The sequence below is a fragment of the Ambystoma mexicanum genome, chromosome 2q (genome assembly GCF_040938575.1).
Source record: "Ambystoma mexicanum isolate Mex_15411 chromosome 2q, UKY_AmexF1_1, whole genome shotgun sequence".
Lineage (NCBI taxonomy): Eukaryota > Metazoa > Chordata > Amphibia > Caudata > Ambystomatidae > Ambystoma > Ambystoma mexicanum.
Window position 1 is genome coordinate 998,351,256 of NC_090924.1, and position 17,172 is coordinate 998,368,427.

The following is a 17,172-nucleotide window of genomic DNA, read 5'->3' on the forward strand; positions in this document are numbered from 1 at the left end:
CAACAGGGGTGTGTCTTCCCAGGTCACATGGTTGAGAAACCAGTTTGCCCACTTTCTTTAAGCTCAGCCTGTTCTCAGAGGGGGCTGCCCCTCCCCGTTTCTGCCAAGAGGAAGCCACTTTTACGACGCCCCCAATATAACATTTGCCTGAGTCAAGGAAGGGCTTTGTTCAAAAGGAAGCCATTTACGACCCCCCTAATAAACCATCTGCCTGGGCCCTTTGTTTAGTTTCTTACAGTCCCCTGGTAATTCAATCGGAGTGTGTGTGACCTCCTTTTGGCAGGGGCAACAGAATGCAGCCATGCCTGGGAACCTGTCAGGCAGAATTGCAATCTCTTTAAGCCAGTTTTCAGCTAAAATGTCACTTTTTGTTCCCCAGTTTAAGTCAATAAAATTTTTACATATGCAGCTAGAATGCTGATTCTAAGTTCAAAACTATGACATTTTAACAGTTACAAACTATGTGACACTCAAAAGTAGGTCACTCAGTTAATTTAAACATTTCAATTTTGGTGGTTTTAATCCAGTTTCATTTAGGCTGCTGACATGCATAGCTCAGCCAGTTTTGTTATGAACATTGTTTTGGGCTCTTCATCTTCCCAGATTTTGTATGCACACATACTTCATTCTGCCAGATGTCCGCTGGTGTTCAGTGAGATTTTTGGATGTGTTGCAATGTTTGAGCATTTTGAGCTGGCATTCAGAGAAACCAAAGGTAATTTTAAAGCGTTTTTGAGCTAACAGGCGCTGCTGTTTTACCTTTGGCACCCATTCCACTCATGGCACCCTGGCCCATCATGCTCGCACTGGTGGGTGGCGAGTTAGGCAGCCATTTTGGTGTACGCGCAAACTGCGTGGTTCTCCTGGATTCTGGCGCACATGTGGGCTTTTTGGCCGTCTTGGATTTTCTAAGCCCACAGCACCAAGTGTTGCAGCATGATAGCTCAAACGTGGGTCAGGACACCCAACAAGTAAATAGTTTTAGGCCTTCGAAAGGTCAATTTAATGTCTTGAAAATTACCTCGGTAGCAAACTTCAATGAGTAGAACTTGAATTTTCTTTGGTGGCCAAAAGAAAAAAACTGAGCGGTGGTTGAATGAACAAAAACTTGAAAATACATATTGGCGAGCCATTTTTATTCACAATTTGAGTGCCTGTATTTCCAATTTTTGAGTTCTAAAATCCAACTCCGACATATTCACTGCCTTTTCTGAAGTGGGGCCTCATTGGGTCCTTTTTAATTACTGCATACAACTCAGAGATTGTCTCTCATTACATTTTTGGAGCTTGTTCATGTCGATAGAAGCCCAGCATTGTTTTGTAAGCAGTTTTTGATGAAACTGGGAGGAAAATATTAGGTTTATGGCACACGTCTCCACATTTCATTTATAACCGTTCTTCCATGTACTTTCCTTTTTACTTTTATCCAGTGCACACCAATACAATTCTCTAATTGCACTCTTTAATTTTAAGAGTTTAACTTTTGTCCTGTGAGAAACCTGACGGTGTATCACCCGCTAGTCCCCGGGATCTGTCATCCGGGTGGCCAGGATGGGAGGATCACCTGGATGAGGGGTCTTCGGGGAGTGGAAATGCGACACTGGAAGGTGATAAACGCTATTCCCTTCCCTGTAACACCCTCTCCCCATCCTACCAGCGAGGATACCCAGGCACTCAACCCTCCCCTCCAACGTTCCCAACACACACTTTCTCAACGACACCTCAACGTGAGCAAAAACGGACTAACACCAGAGCCGTGTCCCTGACATGTACCAATACAATGATCAGACAACGTCAGGAAATTACTTATCATTACAGACATCTGACTGCCATCACACTTCCCCCACATGGATGAAAGGCGAGCACGAAAGCACACTCTGAGCGAGGCAAAGCGTGCGAGGAAACAACGGTTCCAAGATGGCAGTTTAGTATGAGGAGAAAGACGGCGAAATCGGAGAGGGTTGCAAGGAGGGAAGTGCCCCTGACCTTTTCCGACCGTTACTTTTGCGAACCTTGGAAAGCAAGAAACCTAAGACCAGGAACTAAAGCTGAAGAAACCTGCATTGTGTGTCAGAGGTACTATCCTGCATCGATAACGAAGGCGTGGAGGAGCAGCTGTCACCGTGGTACTGTCCTTGGCTCCTACAACAAATCAGCGCCAGCAAAGACCGCACAGCCGGTGAGACGGAGAGACTGATACCAAACCAGCCTATGTTAGAACCAAGGTTGCAAGCGACAACATTGTTTGGAGAAATGTAAAGAAAATGCTGTGTAAAACGTATGTGATGAATGACACAAATATAATTGAAAACTAGAGGAGGGATCGAACTTTCGGAGGCCAAATAAGATACCATAGACAGAGTGGTTCAGCGCCATGTGGGTGCTCACTCGAAGGTCTCTGGCAGGTGTCCAATTAATTGCCAAATATTGAAACGGGAAATTTGAGATCGGAGTGATCCTGCAACAGGTCAAGCTAAATCCCATGCACATTCGAAAGTCTTCAATAGTTGAATGCAAACCCCTCTCTCACCTTTTTTGTTTTTCTCCGGCTCTACCAGAAATGTCATCGGGTCTAGTATGGTAGTCGTCTGTCTGTTTCCATTTCCTCCCCACTCTCCCCCTCCCTTCCTTTCTTGCACTATCTGAAACGTCATCAGGCCGAGTACGATAGTTCGTTTCACATCCTTACTGTTCATGGCCTGTAAGAATGTCGTCGTATTTTCCCTTGTTCCCTCCCTTGCCTTGAAGCACTTTATTTTGACGAGACTCCGCTAGCTTGCTCCTGTTTGTAGATTTAGGTTTATATAGGCTTTTATCACACCATTGTAAGTTCAATAAACACCCTTGAATTGTGGTCACTTGTATCTGTCTTACAGTTGGTGCCATGCCTTCCTTACAGTCCAGACAGGCAGCCACTTTCCCTCCTTGTAGGGTAATAGTTTTAAGACCATTTTATACTTCTGCTCAACTAACAAGGGCCATCTCAAAGGCACAATTTAAATGAATGCTCAAAGGGTGAATTATGACGTAGACCTGAATTATCTCTCTAAATCAATAAACATTCTGTGATCGTTATGCTCACTACTGTACCCAAGAAAGTCCCAAGCGCCAGCCTTTTACCTTCAGGGAATAAAATAAAAAACCTTATGCCACTCAGTTTCTCACAGCTTTCTTTCTTGTGGGGAGGTATACATTTAGTATTAAAAATAGACTATGTTGTTCTGGGGTATGTAGGAAGTCTGAGCAATGACACAGGGTCATCCGTCTGAGTTTAAGGTTTTTTATTCTGCATTTGCAGGGTTCGAAATTAGGATTGTATGAGCAGGAGCTAAAAGCAGGTCCTGGTGTAAGGCATCATCCAGTAGGTAGGACCTGAAGCTGAGGAACAAGTAGAGGGTATGCAACTCACTGCAAATTTAATTACTGCATAAGATGCACACTTTAACAATGTGCCCATTATGTATGTTGTATTATATTTAAATGTGCCATAGAGTTGTCCTAATTTTTGTTTATTTACATTCTCAAACACACAAAATTAATATCACCTATGCATGTTTGTAAGGCACCAGCTGGCTTCGAGAGCAAAACAGAGCTCCTGGTAACTGTTGGTTTTAAGCTAACCAGGTTCTCCTAGGTTAGAAGCAGGAGCTAGATAGCTCCCAGCAATTTCCCCGATTTGTGCTTCAGGTTGAAAAACAGATACAAGGTTTAGGGGAATGAGCTATTCATCAAAAGGATAGCTCAGTAAAACCGAATCAAGGCTGGGACAACACAAAGTGGGGTTCTCCAGGTCCTCCCTGCTGCTCAGGGAGTTGTGTTCCACGTCTTATCCGTAATCTTACAAGTCTCTGACCCTCCAGGGAAGCCCTACTCTATAAAGCAAAATTGAAAAGTGGATGACTGAAAAGTCTAAACGTATACTCAGCAAGTTCTTTAGCCTCCTCGCTTCCTAAGAAATGTTCTCCAATATGGCCAACAAAATGAACTCTTCTGTATGAATGTCTAGCCCTAGTGTACAACAAAGCACACAGAATGCTCCCTCAAGGCCCCCTTCAGGGGGTATCCACAATATGGACCTCTCCACTTTCACATCCTCTTATCAGCATAAGATTCTGTCAAACTGCTGCACGTTCTTTCAGTTTCTTCCCAGCACATATTTCTTTCAGAGCTTTCCACTGCATCTTCTTTTTAGCACATAGTGCTCTTTGGCCTCTCTACAGTTTCTTGTCTTGGCACACAATCTCCTTTAACTGTAAAGAGTATTCGCCCCACTTCCCCCTCAGTCAGGATTCTCTAAAGGCAGACAATTTTGTAACCCTTCTGCCAATGGTCTCTCCTTTTTAGATTCCTTCCGCTCAGGGTATTTGGAGAAGAGCCCAGTCCTCAGGTCCTCAATTTCTCTTCATTCATCAGTGGAGCAACCTTGCTCTGGGTTGTAATTCATGCCCTGCAATGGTGCAGGTGCTGTGGTCCCTGCCAGACCTTCAATTGCAGCACTAACCGGAGATCTGCTAACAGGAGATCTGCTAACAGTCCAGGTAGCAATCTCCCAGTGTATTCAGGCAGCAGTGTGTAACATGTTTGCTTCCTCCCGGCTTCCGGCCCTTAGTGGTTTTCTCCGCCCATCTTATATTTTTAAAAATAAATATGTTTTTTTTAAGCAAGCCTTGGATGATCTTTCCAATTAGTGATCAGTCTCCGGTTTGCTGATTGATCCTTTCATTGGTGATTTATTAATTGGGTTGTTATAAAAATCCTGTTATAAATATCCTTGTTACTCTCTTGGTATTGGTTAGGATCTCAATTACCCTTATAGCAGGAAACCTGTCATATCCATACTCCTTTGCAAAGGCCTACATGGCTCACTGCTGGATTCCCCAACATGGTAATGAGAGTAGATGGTATGTCACCCGTTTAGAAATTGCTGATGAAATAATTAAGCTCATAAATATATTTTCTCTTAAAGCAGATTTGCCTAAATTCTGGCATAATGTGGGAACTAGTTTCACAAAACCTTAATATAATTGTCAAAGTAGACTTCAACCTCCCTACTGCTCCAAATCCAAGGGTACGGGTAGTATAGCTTGGTAGTATAGTCTTGGAAGCTACATGACGCAGAGCAGCACAGTTTCGGTATTAAGCACTTTATAAATAACCAATTATAATTACAAAAAATCTGGATAAGAAATCTAAGGTATTACTTGTTAAAGCATGTAGTCAAAAGGCTATGGTGGGCGTGATCGCTTTGGTAGATAGTGGTCGTGTTCTCCAATTCACTGAAGTGGACTTTACCTCCCACTCTAACACATCGGACTCTCACTCAAGATTCGATGATGTTTATGTAAATAAGCAAATGGCAAAGGCTGATATTGACCCCATTACGATTTTGGACCATTTAATTACGTGGGCAGTATATGATATATACAGTCGTAACATGAGTGAGTAGGCATTGGAGCTTGTATGAAGCACGAATAAGGAAACCAGTCTTCAAACAACGCATCACAAATTGTATAGAGTTTTTCGCTCGCAACAAGCTGGAGGAGTTGACATGTGGCATCACATAGGATACGTACAACGCTGCATGAGTGGGCACGCAAATGCATATTCTGAACAGCCTTACTCGAGAAACAATAAAACAGAGGAGCTTTCTTTTTATTTATTTTTTTTATAAAGCTTATCTGACTAAAATGGATCTGGGTATTGTCTTCCCACAACAGAAATGTATTGAAAATTGACATCAAACAGATTTTGGCCAATACATCAAGTTAGACAATCTGTATCCCCAAAGAGCTTTCTGCTTTCTTTTTTTTTCAGTTCCTTTTTATGAATTAGGAAGCATACACTGCCCTGCTGTTTATCACAAGTACAATAAGACTGGGCAAACGGTGCGTCCACAACTCTGATTCCTGGCAGCTTTGCCACAGAAGAAACAGGTGGCCGACAATCTTTCTCACATAAGTGCTGCGAATGTCGGCTGGATTTTTTTGGGAACACCAGAGACAAGTAAAGTGAGCGAAGCGCTGTGGCGACTCCGGAGCAGGCTGCCGCCCTAAGAATGTGGGTGAGCAGAGGCACACAGTTTGCTGTGTTCAGGTGCTACTGCGGCTGCCCAGTTGTGCAGTGGGGCGGGTACAGTTATGTGGCGGGGCCAGTGTGCATGCAGTGGCCCACCACTATAGGGATCAACTATTGATTAATTGCAACATTATTCTCATGGTTGCATGATACATTGGAATGAAGCTCGTTCATTTATTGGAAACAACCCAGTAATAGCTCCTGGTGTAGTACCACCATCAGTCTTAAGAGCTGCCCACAGCCCCCATAAAATTGGAGGAACTGCGAGGCAGCCATATGAACGTTTCCCACTGCCACCTAATTTAACAGGCCCTGGTAATACTTATAGCTGCAGTAACAAAATAGAGAAAATCTGAAGTGAGTGTGGAACTTTGGGATCTGCACAGCATCAGGCACTCTGTTCAATCTTGGAAATGAAAGTCTTGAACAATGGACACGTTATTAATGGTTTAAGTAGCAGTCACCCATAGCGTGTGCGAATGACTGTGCAGTGCTTCTTGATTGGATATCTTCACTGAATTGACCTGAAGTCATCTCTAGTGGGGCATCAATATTTAAAGTGCATTGAATATCCTGGCCTCATAAAAGGAGGTGACAAACAAGAAGAACGTTTTTAGGAACTCCTTGGAGAGTCAGATGAGATCAATTGTCAAGAGCTTTGCTAAAGGAACTGTTATCCCATTGTTTCCACAAAGTAAATGTACTTTGTTGTAACTTACTTCATGGGTATTACTTCAAATTTCTTAGAACTTTTAAATGCATTTGTTCGGTAGAGGGTAAAAGGGAGGTGAGGTTGGGTTTAGGTTGGGGGGGGGTTAGTGAAGAGGGGAGTATTAGGTAGGACCACCCAAAAAAGGAACTTGATGTATAACTTCGAAGTAATGCCCACAAAGTAAATTACAACAAAGTAATTTAATTTGTTGAAATTACATGGTGAGTTGATCCTGGATTGTAATAACCAAATCGCAGAGAAAATAGCCACTTTGGCCATATCTGCACAGATTTGCCAAGATATGCAGTTGAACGATGGAGGTTGAGCAGCACATTTCATCTGTGGATGTCACATTTCTTAGTATTGCAGCCATGATAACCGATCTACAGGCAACTGCCAAGTAGTTTGCAGCAAATCTTGGAAATATGGATGATCGCTCAATGTACAATAGCGCATGCCTGCTGGGGTTGCCAGGGGTGCGAGAACAGGGCTCCATGGAGATGTTTCTGGAAAGATTAATCGCTACACAGTTTCAGGATAAGAGGCACTTCAAGACCTACAAGTGGACAGTGCATTGCAAACCATTATAGGGGCTGGGTTTGCTTTCTCGTATTGTGATGATTCGAATGCTAAGGTACCTTGTTAAACTTGGGCTGTTATTATATGCTGGGCAGACACGGTGAGGAATCACATATGATAACAAAATTGCATTCTATCCGAGCTTCAGTATGGAGACATTAAAGTTCAGGAAAAGATTTGATGAAGCCAACATTTTTTTTTTTTTTTTTTTTTTATCAAAAGGAATATTTTGTGCACTTTTGCCACCTGCAAAGCTGCGAATAAGGGCAAAAGAGGCATCTTTGAATGTCCCAAGGAAGTGATCTATTACAAAGAGACGTTGACTTAAATTATGGGAGTAGATTATTTTGTTTCTTTCTGGGATGTGAGGCGAGGCCAGAGGAAGACAAAGACTCTCAGATGACATTGTTGGAATCATTTAGTATTAATACCTAACTTTTCCTAGCACTATGGGCGTTACCTACCCAACAAAATAACTAAAGTGCTGGTCAATCTCTTGTGGAAGTCCAAAAATAAAGAAGTCCTCTGTCAAGCTATCCTAACTGACCCTAACTCTATTTAAACTAACTTAGGGTTGGGGAATGACTCTATTCCCCTTAGATACTGGTACTATCACTCTGACCTTTAATATATGATTTTCAAATATCTTCTCGTTATTTCTTTGATCAGGCTCTGTAATTCTTCCAACGGGTTTAAGAAATCTCGTTTCCCTCTTAAGACCTCCTTTTTTGACATATCACAGGTTTCACTTTCTTCACTTTATCTTACACTATACATACACTTATTTATATTCCTGGTTGGAGGGTTGTTTCCTCCTCAATTGAGTTTGGTTCACTTCAGTTGGGTCTTTCCCACCTTGTATCTGTGGCACAACTTGTACCTGTTTCTTAGCTAGGATTTGGATTCACAAATCGTCACACTCTGTGTTATCTTTAGAATCTCTTCCCTTTTTCCAAGGTATCGCATAGTTTTTCACGCTATCGCACTGTATATTTACTTGAAAGTCTTCCCCACTTTCCCAGGGTATGGTTTGAGCTTTCATGCTGTCACACTTTGTAGATACTTCAGAGTATTTTCCCTTTCCCCAGGGTAGGGAAATCACTATTTCCTCTCACAATATTGGCTTTCTCAATAATCTGCCCTCTTGAGTTTTCAGTCTTTCTTTTGACTTGTTGTAAGGTATTTTCGAATTAATACTGAGACGAGTTAGATCCACAACATAACAATCCCATCCGCGACTTCCTCTTCAATAGAGAGCATCTTCTGGAGTCGGGTACCTTGGGAACTTTCTTGTCGGTTATCGACCGAGTGTTTTTCCTTCCCGGATAGAGGGTTTTTCACGGTTTCTCTGTCACTCATTGCTTCTTGTATCGTAGTGCTGTTCCGGTCCAAGAAAGTCTGACCGGACTGCTTCTGGCTCCGACTCTACAATGATCCCGTTGACGTTTCAATGCTCAAATGATATTTGAAAATGGAGTATAAAATTGCCAATGAATATGCAGATTTGGAATGGGAGTATTTTAGACCACAATCTCTCCCTTTTGTATTGATGGAATTTGATGTGGATTCAGAACTTAGCCATGTACGTTATTTGTATTTAAAACCTAGGAAAGTAGCTCAAGTGTACCCTGTTTCTGATCCATTGTGCTAGATGTGTAGACAGCAAGTGGGCACAGACATTTTTTTGGTATTTTCCAAAGTAGGTGAACATCTAAGGGACTGACTGCTTCTACCGGAATGCTTGCAGAAGAATCGCAAAATGTAAAAATTTGCATTTTGGGTAGGAGCCATTACTTTTATCTATTTATTTATTTATTTATTTATTTTTGGGGGCCTGCAGTTTTAATTGCCACTAAATTCGAAACATGCTCATTCTTCTACAATAACATGGAGCTGACTGACAAAAATGTTTTATACACATAATCATCTTGGTTATGATTTTAAAAAGCTGGGGCAAATACTGTGCATTTCAAAAAGAGGCGGTGAGTTAGAATAGTGACGCATGGTGTAGTGAACTAGGGACTTGCTTTTAAAAAAAATATATATATTGTTTAAATCTGTTCCATGTAATTACATCGGCAGTAATTACTTCATGATCATGTACTACGAAGGAATTACTTCGAAATTTTATTTAGTATTGTGTTTATTTTTCGGGGGGCTCACCTTCATTACTACCCCTACCTAAAGCCCTCCTCACCCACTTTCTACCCCTTAGCCCTTAAATACCCATATTAGTTGAAGTAAGTTAGAAGTATTTACTTCTTAGTAAATTACCACACAGTAATTACTGTCGACTAATGAAAGGTATACCATTTAAATCTCATTCTGTACTGCTGTCAAGGTAGGGAGCAGAAGACTGGTTCCAGGGTCAGGCTTTGTAATCTAAGCACCAAAAGACGATGGATGCAATTCCCCATGAACTTGGCAGGTGAACTACTGTCTCAGGCACCAGATATGACACTCCTCCCCCCTCCCCCCCCACTCCCTCCACCCCCCTCCCCTGCCTGACCATAGCATAGTGCGAGCGGACAAGGGCTGGCTGATCGAAAAAAAAATGCAGTTAGTGGCCGGTTGTGTGGGGCAATTAAAATTGGTAAACTTTTTTTTTTTTTTTTTTTTTTATCTAGCCTCAAATGCATGTAAGATTTAATGCACACCTGGTATGATTGAGGTCCTGAAGTAACTAGGCTCAGATACATGCCCTTTACCCTTCCTGTAGAATACAGATTGCCCCTCATCATTTTTATGATTTTCATTTTTAAAGAGGGGAGGATTTGAAACTGCATCACGAATGCCACTTCCTGGCAGAGAGGTTATTTCCTTTAATCTTTTGTTTAGTCATTCTAATGTTCTTTACACAGATTTCTTTGAATTGCTTCACGTTCGACAATTTTCTCTTATCTTTTCTCCTACTATAGTAATTTGATTGATTAGGCAATCGTGTACGTTTTCTTGCTGGTGATAACTGGAGAAGAATCTTTCCTTTTTTACTTATTATGTTTTGAGTCTATTGGAGGGGAGACTCAGTAGTGAGGACATCGCTCCCATATCCCGACTATGGGAATCAAGAAAGCCTTTTTAGACAATGAGTGAGACTGACCAGACAGTGGGTACTCTCAGGTAATCAACAACTTTACACATGCAAGTTCCTGTACTGGTGGTATCAGACACCGGTCAGACTGAACAAATGAAATACGACTAGACAATATCCATGCCCACACTGTGCTGTAAATCAGTCATACCTGATTCATGTGTTTATAGATGTTCCAGCATTGCAAGAATGTTGGAAAGGTTTTTTACTCAATTGACCATTATAATAGATCAATTATTAGTCCCCAAACGCATTGGGATGTCTTGTGAATTTGCTTCTGGCTGGGATGTTTTGCAGTTGGCTTAAGGACATAACACTATATTCTGTTGGCAGGTTTTGGCAATAGCTGGAGCTCGGAAAGACTAAAATCCAGCCTAGGTGAATTCTTGGTATACTGAAATGATCGATGTTGTTGCAGCAAGCTAGAGCTAAGCACTTGGCGTTCACTGGAGTTTGTGGTTGCGAATTAACAGGAATATTACAGGGCTTCTCCGGGATAATTTGCGGTTATGTATATTTGCACAGAACATATAAATGGCACTTGAACTTCTAGGAATGTCAGGCACTGTACTGCTAACCTACTGCCCCTCTGAAAATTATTAGCTTTTGGTTGTACTGTACCTTAATTGAAGAGTTACAATTTTAAGTTGCGGCCTACTTGGCAGGCATAAAATGTCACCCCAAAATTCTCAGCATAAATACAGCTCACCTTTTCTTATTTGCAAAGAGACAATGATCATTAGCCAATAGCTAGAGGTTAGTACAGATTTTGAGGTGGTTCATTTTATGTACTTTATTAATGTTTAAAACTCTTACTCGTAGATTAACTCTTAGGTCTAGTTAAATAAGAGATCTAATGCTAGATGTTCACTATATATGTATTATGTTCTTCTACTCTTATAGAGTATGTATGCATTATACACGGCATTTGATTTGGGTGACTCACTTACACTATATGTATAATATACAATTAAGAAAAATGCCACAAAGGAAAGTGTTTGAGGGCATCAGACCTTCTGAGTGTTTCTCTTGTGGTGCTTTGGTCTTTGCTTTGTCTGTGTACTGCACACATCCTTCTGCAGTTTTCCAAGCTATGCCTTTTTCTAGGCTTTGGAACATACTGCAATGTCTAAACACTAGAAATCAAAACATGTTGGCGATGTATAAAACAACAAAAACAAATACATAATTCCATATTCTGCATCCCACAATCTTTTTCTCAAAGGAGCAGACTTGCATCATCTCGCAGGTGAACTGATCTCCCAAACATTTTCCACTAAGCAGGACCTAGCACTCCAGGGAATTGTCTGGGCCTGTTGTATGTCACTACAGTGCCATTGTTATTTTTCCAAACAATCTGCAGAGGAGCAGCTCTCTATACTGAAAGGTGGGAGTATGGGGCTGGGTTTTGTTTGTGAGTGGCTGTGGGAAGGTGCTATAGATATGGGTGGTGTTGAACAAGGGAAGAAATTGAAAAGGGCGTTTATCATGAAACGTTTCTGCTTCCCATTTGTTCCTAACCTCATTTTACATCCCTATGTCATTCTGTCAAGATGTGCGTCCCTAGGGCGCTGCGTACCTGTGTTTCCTGTAGGCTTGCGTGCCGGGGTCGCCAGGACGTTGCTTGTAGAACGAAAGATGAGAGGGTAACGCCAGGAACCGGCCCAGGTCCCGTCCTGATTGCAGGATTGAAAATGGGTCCGATTCCTGACGCCACGGATGAACACTTCCCTGGATTTACGTGGCGCCAGAACAGTGCGAGCACTGAACAGGGAAGGCCAGTAGATGTAGACAGCGAGCTTGAGTGCGTTGCTATGATTCTGCAGAATCCTTCTTGAAGATGTAGAGAGAAGCCAGCCGGGACTGTAGTATGGCAGCAATGGCAGACGGCAAGAGGGACCGAACAAAGGCACCGAAGGTACTGGCACCCAGCACAAGGCAGAGGAGTATTCAGGTAAGGAAGGTGGTCAGGCAGGAGAGGGATAGGTGGTAAGGAGGAAAAATGAAGGGACCGGAGGTACCAGGCCAGGACCGGACAAGACCCAACCCAGGGGAGCAGACCCTCAACCAAGGAACCAACCACCAGGGTAAGGGAAGGCTGGGCAAACTGGAAGGGAACAAGGGAGGCAAGCGGGGAGACCAAGGAGAGTAAGGAATTCCAGAAGTGAGCGGGAGGTCAGGACCAAACCGCGTTGAGACGCGGCGGGTACAGATCCGGAAGCTCCTTTATAGTGATTCGGCACGGAAGCGAGGCTTGACCCGCAATCCGAATCGGCACATGCGCGGAATCACGGTATTTGTGGGAACGAGGCTTGAACCACAAGCCCGTTCCCTGCCGCTTCCGCGTATGCACGCATGCACCCCAACTCGCCCGAAGCGGGCACTCACCCCAAATGAGCGATGAGCTCGGAGAAGGCGCCCACGACCAAGGCGAAACCGCGGGTACAGCCGCCAGGCATCACCCCGCCCACGAGGACACGGCCGATCCCGATCCCGGGTGAGTGTCCTAACACCATGCCCCCTCCCAGAAAGACCCGGGGCCCCCGGCCTACAGGGATGGCGTAAATAGAACTCACGCACCAAACGGGGAGCATGGACATTCCCAACAGGTTTCCAAGTGCGGTCACAAGCCGAATACCCCTCCCAATCCACCAGGAACTGCAATTGACCCCGATGGAAACGAGAATCACAGATTTCCCGGACCTCATATTCAGGAACACCCTGCACCTCAATGGCCGCAGGACGAGAGCCCGAGCGCCCATAGGGGTCCTCCAGGTGAGGCTTAAACAAGGAGACATGAAACACGGGATGCACCCGCCAGGATGGGGGTAGATCTAGTTTGAATGCCACCGGGGAAATCCGTCTAGTAATCCGGAAGGGTCCTAGGAAACGGGGAGCAAGTTTTGTAGGTAAGTTGCGAACAGGTAAGTTCTTGGAAGAAAGCCACACCTTCCCACCAACCTTGAATATAGGTTCCGGGGTACGCCTCTTATCTGCCTGGACCTTCATGTCCTCACGTGCCTTAACCAGGGTACCAGTCACCTGGGCATGCAGTCCTCGGATCTCTTGAATCAGCTGGTCAGCAGAGGGAACCGTGCTTGGTCGTACAGGAACAAACGGAAAAAGTCTAGGACTGAGTCCATAGGTACAAAGAAAGGGGCTTAATCCTGTAGCAGAATGGATCGAGTTGTTGTAAGCTACCTCAGCAAAGTCCAGTTGCAATGCCCAGTTGGTTTGAGATGCGTTGGAGAAACAGCGCAGATACTGTTCCAACGTCTGATTGGTCCTCTCCGTCTGTCCGTTGGACTGTGGATGATAGCCGGAACTAAGTGCTCGATGTATGCCCAGGTGATGACACAGTTGTTTCCAAAAGGATGATATGAACTGGGAACTGCGGTCCGAGATGATCTTATCAGGTAGTCCATGTAACCGGTAAATGTTGTGCAGAAATGCTCGGGCCATGGAACTCGCAGAGGGAACTTTAGCAAAAGGGATAAAATGAGCCATCTTGGAAAAACAGTCAACTACTACCATAATGCATGTGAAGCCCTCGGAAGGTGGTAGTTCCACTATGAAATCAGTAGCTATGGTGTGCCAAGGATAGGGCGGTGTCTCGATGGGTTGGAGTAGACAGAGTGGTTTCCTTCTGGGTATCTTTACTTGTGCACATACTGGACAGCATTCCACGTATTGTTTAACTTGTTTGGCCAATCCTGGCCACCAAAACTGTCGGGCGACAAGTTCTTGTGTAGCACGTATGCCTCGATGACCCCCAATCTTCGAATCGTGAAATGCATGCAAAATGGCAGTCCGAAGAGAGTCGGTGGGTGCATACAATTTCCCACTGAAGAAGAGCAACCCCTCGTTCTCACTAACTTGGGGCAATTTCAATAGTTCCGTTCTGTAAGGGTCTGCCAATGTTTCCTGTAAGAACGTATCCAGGCAATGAGACACAGAAAACAAGAAATGTTCTGGGGCTAGCAATAACTGATTCTGGCTGTCTTGCTTGATGTCTTCCAAGGAGCGAGACAACGCGTCTGCTTTCAGATTCCGAGCATTAGGTATGTAGGTGATTGTGAAATCATAATGAGAAAAGAAAAACGCCCAACGGGCCTGGCGGGAAGTGCGACATTGAAGGGATCGTAGATACTGTAGATTTCTATGGTCGGTACGGACCTCAACAGGAAATTGGCCTCCCAAAAGATGATGGCGCCATTCTTCAAAAGCCAATTTGATGGCTAAAAGCTCCTTCTCGATCACGGCATAATTCCGTTTGCTCGACGTTAGTTTTCGGGAATAATAAGCCACTGGGAATTCAACATCCGACTGCGGGTCCTTCTGTAGCAATACTGATCCAACGGCGAAATTTGACGCATCTGCTTCCACGATGAATGGTCTACTTTGGTCGGGATGGTGTAGGATGGGAGAGGTGCTGAATGCGTCCTTGAGACGTTCGAATGCATTAGTAGCTTCCTCGTTCCACACAAACAACGTCTTACTGCTGGTTAAACTGGTTAAAGGTGCTGTGAGATTGGAAAAACCTGGTATAAAGCGCCTATAGAAATTGGCGAATCCAAGGAATCGCTGAAGGGCCTTCACATCGTTAGGTCGTTTCCATTCTTGAATAGCCCGTGACTTAGTTGGGTCCATCTGTATGCCAGAACGGCAAATCACGTACCCAAGAAACTCAATCTTGTCTTGATTGAAGAGACATTTCTCAGTCTTGGCGTACAAGTGGTTCTGACGTAAACGGTTGAGAACTTCTTTGACATGTATGATGTGTTCCTTCTCATTCTTTGAGAAAATCAGTATATCATCTAGGTATACCCACACTGATATTCCGAATAAATCCGAAAATATTTCATCCATCAAACGCTGGAAAACGGCTGGGGCATTGCATAGTCCGAAAGGCATTACACGATATTCATAGTGCCCTAAGGGTGTCTTAAAAGCCGTTTTCCACTCGTCACCAGTCTTGATTCGTACCAGATGATATGCCCCTCTTAAGTCCAACTTAGTAAATATACAGGCAGAGTGCAAGGATTCCAGGATATCGCGTATTAGAGGCAATGGATATCTGTCCTTCCGAGTAAGTTCGTTTAACTGCTGATAGTCCACACAGGGACGTAACGTACCCTCCTTTTTCTTGACGAAAAACAGCGGAAATCCCGCAGGAGACTTGGAAGGGGTGATATACTGTTTCTGAAGGCAGTCATTTAGATATTCTTGTAAGGCTGTTCTTTCTTGTGGGGATAAGGAGTACACTCGTCCATGTGGAATCACAGAATCTGGCAACAGATCTATGGCACAATCAAAACTTCTATGAGGAGGCAGGGGAATATCCCTAGGTTCCGAAAACACAGAGGAATAATCCGCATATTCAGTAGGTATGGTAGACAACAGGCATACAGAAGATGTTCCATTCACCTCTGTCTGCGTGGCAATTGTAGATATCCCAACAGATAACCTTGCGGAGGAACAATCCAACAAACACCGATCCGAATTAAATGTCAATGTACGGGTTACCCAATTAACGATCGGATAAGACAGTGACTTAATCACATCCAAAGATATGTTTTCCAGATGTTCATTGATCCACAACTGCAGAACTCCGGTGTGATGTTGAATGGGACCAAAAGACAAAGGTGTCCCATCAATGACCTCAATTGGTGTAGCTTGCCTTTTCTTAAGTAGAGGGATCTGGTTCTTCTTGACGAACTCAACATCGATATAGTTGCCAGATGCACCACAATCTAGAAGACCCATGATTTCAGTTGACTTATCCTGCCACAGTACTTTAATTCGGAGTATCAAAAGGGCTGCGGGAGACATGGGCAGTAAGATCCCATCGGTATCCGGAAGGGCTGGTGTGAACGGTAGGCCTGTCATTGCCTTCCTTATACCTGACAGGCCTATTAGTTTTCCGACTTCCTGAGTGGTCGTAACTGACAAGTACCCAAATAGTGCCCGGAGGCACCGCAATATAGGCACAAGTTCAAGTCCCTTCGACGTTTCCTCTCTTTCGCGGACAAAGGTCCTCCGAGTGCCCCCAATTGCATGGGTTCCGGACCCGTTTCTGCTGTACTTGAAGCACCAGCAGGTGATGGAAAAGACCTGGAGTACGGCCTCTCCAACCGACGTCTTTCCCACTTCCTCTCAGCCAAACGGTGATCGATTCGAAGAACCTGTTCCAGAAGTACCTGTAAAGTATCCGGTTCTGGTATATGAAGAAGTTCGTCTTTGTACTCCTCTCTGACCTCACCGAAAAAGCGTCTTCTGTGTTACTTCTGGCCATTGAGAATCCGCCGCCAATTGACGGAACCGACCAATGAGTGAGATCAGATCACTTGAACCCTGTTTTAGATCCATCAATTGGTTTTGTGCTGTGGCGGCCAGGTTAGGTGACTGGAATACTTCCAGAAACGCTTTCTCGAAGGCGGCAAAATCACCCAGTATCGGACTGTTTGCGGACACCAAAGGAGCTGCCCATGCAAGCGCATTTCCGGTTAGATTTCCTAGAATATACCCAATCTTCGCCTTCTCGTCGGTAAAATGGGAAGCCCGGAACAAAAAATGGATCCTGCAGTGGTTACAAAATTCAGCCACTCTTCTAGAATCCCCGTCGAACTTCATGGGTGTCGTCTGTGCCATGGCAGAATCAACCTGGGTTGTGGTGCTAGTCCTATGCACCACCATCTGACGTAGAGTCTCGTTT

The 17,172-nt window shown here is 44.0% G+C and overlaps 1 protein-coding gene across 2 annotated transcripts in view; it reads left to right on the plus strand.

The window, feature by feature from the left end:
* ZDHHC3 (zinc finger DHHC-type palmitoyltransferase 3) overlaps positions 1-17,172 on the plus strand; it is a 402,886-nt gene that overhangs the window by 97,814 nt on the left and 287,900 nt on the right. The gene's annotated exons all lie outside the window — the stretch shown is intronic.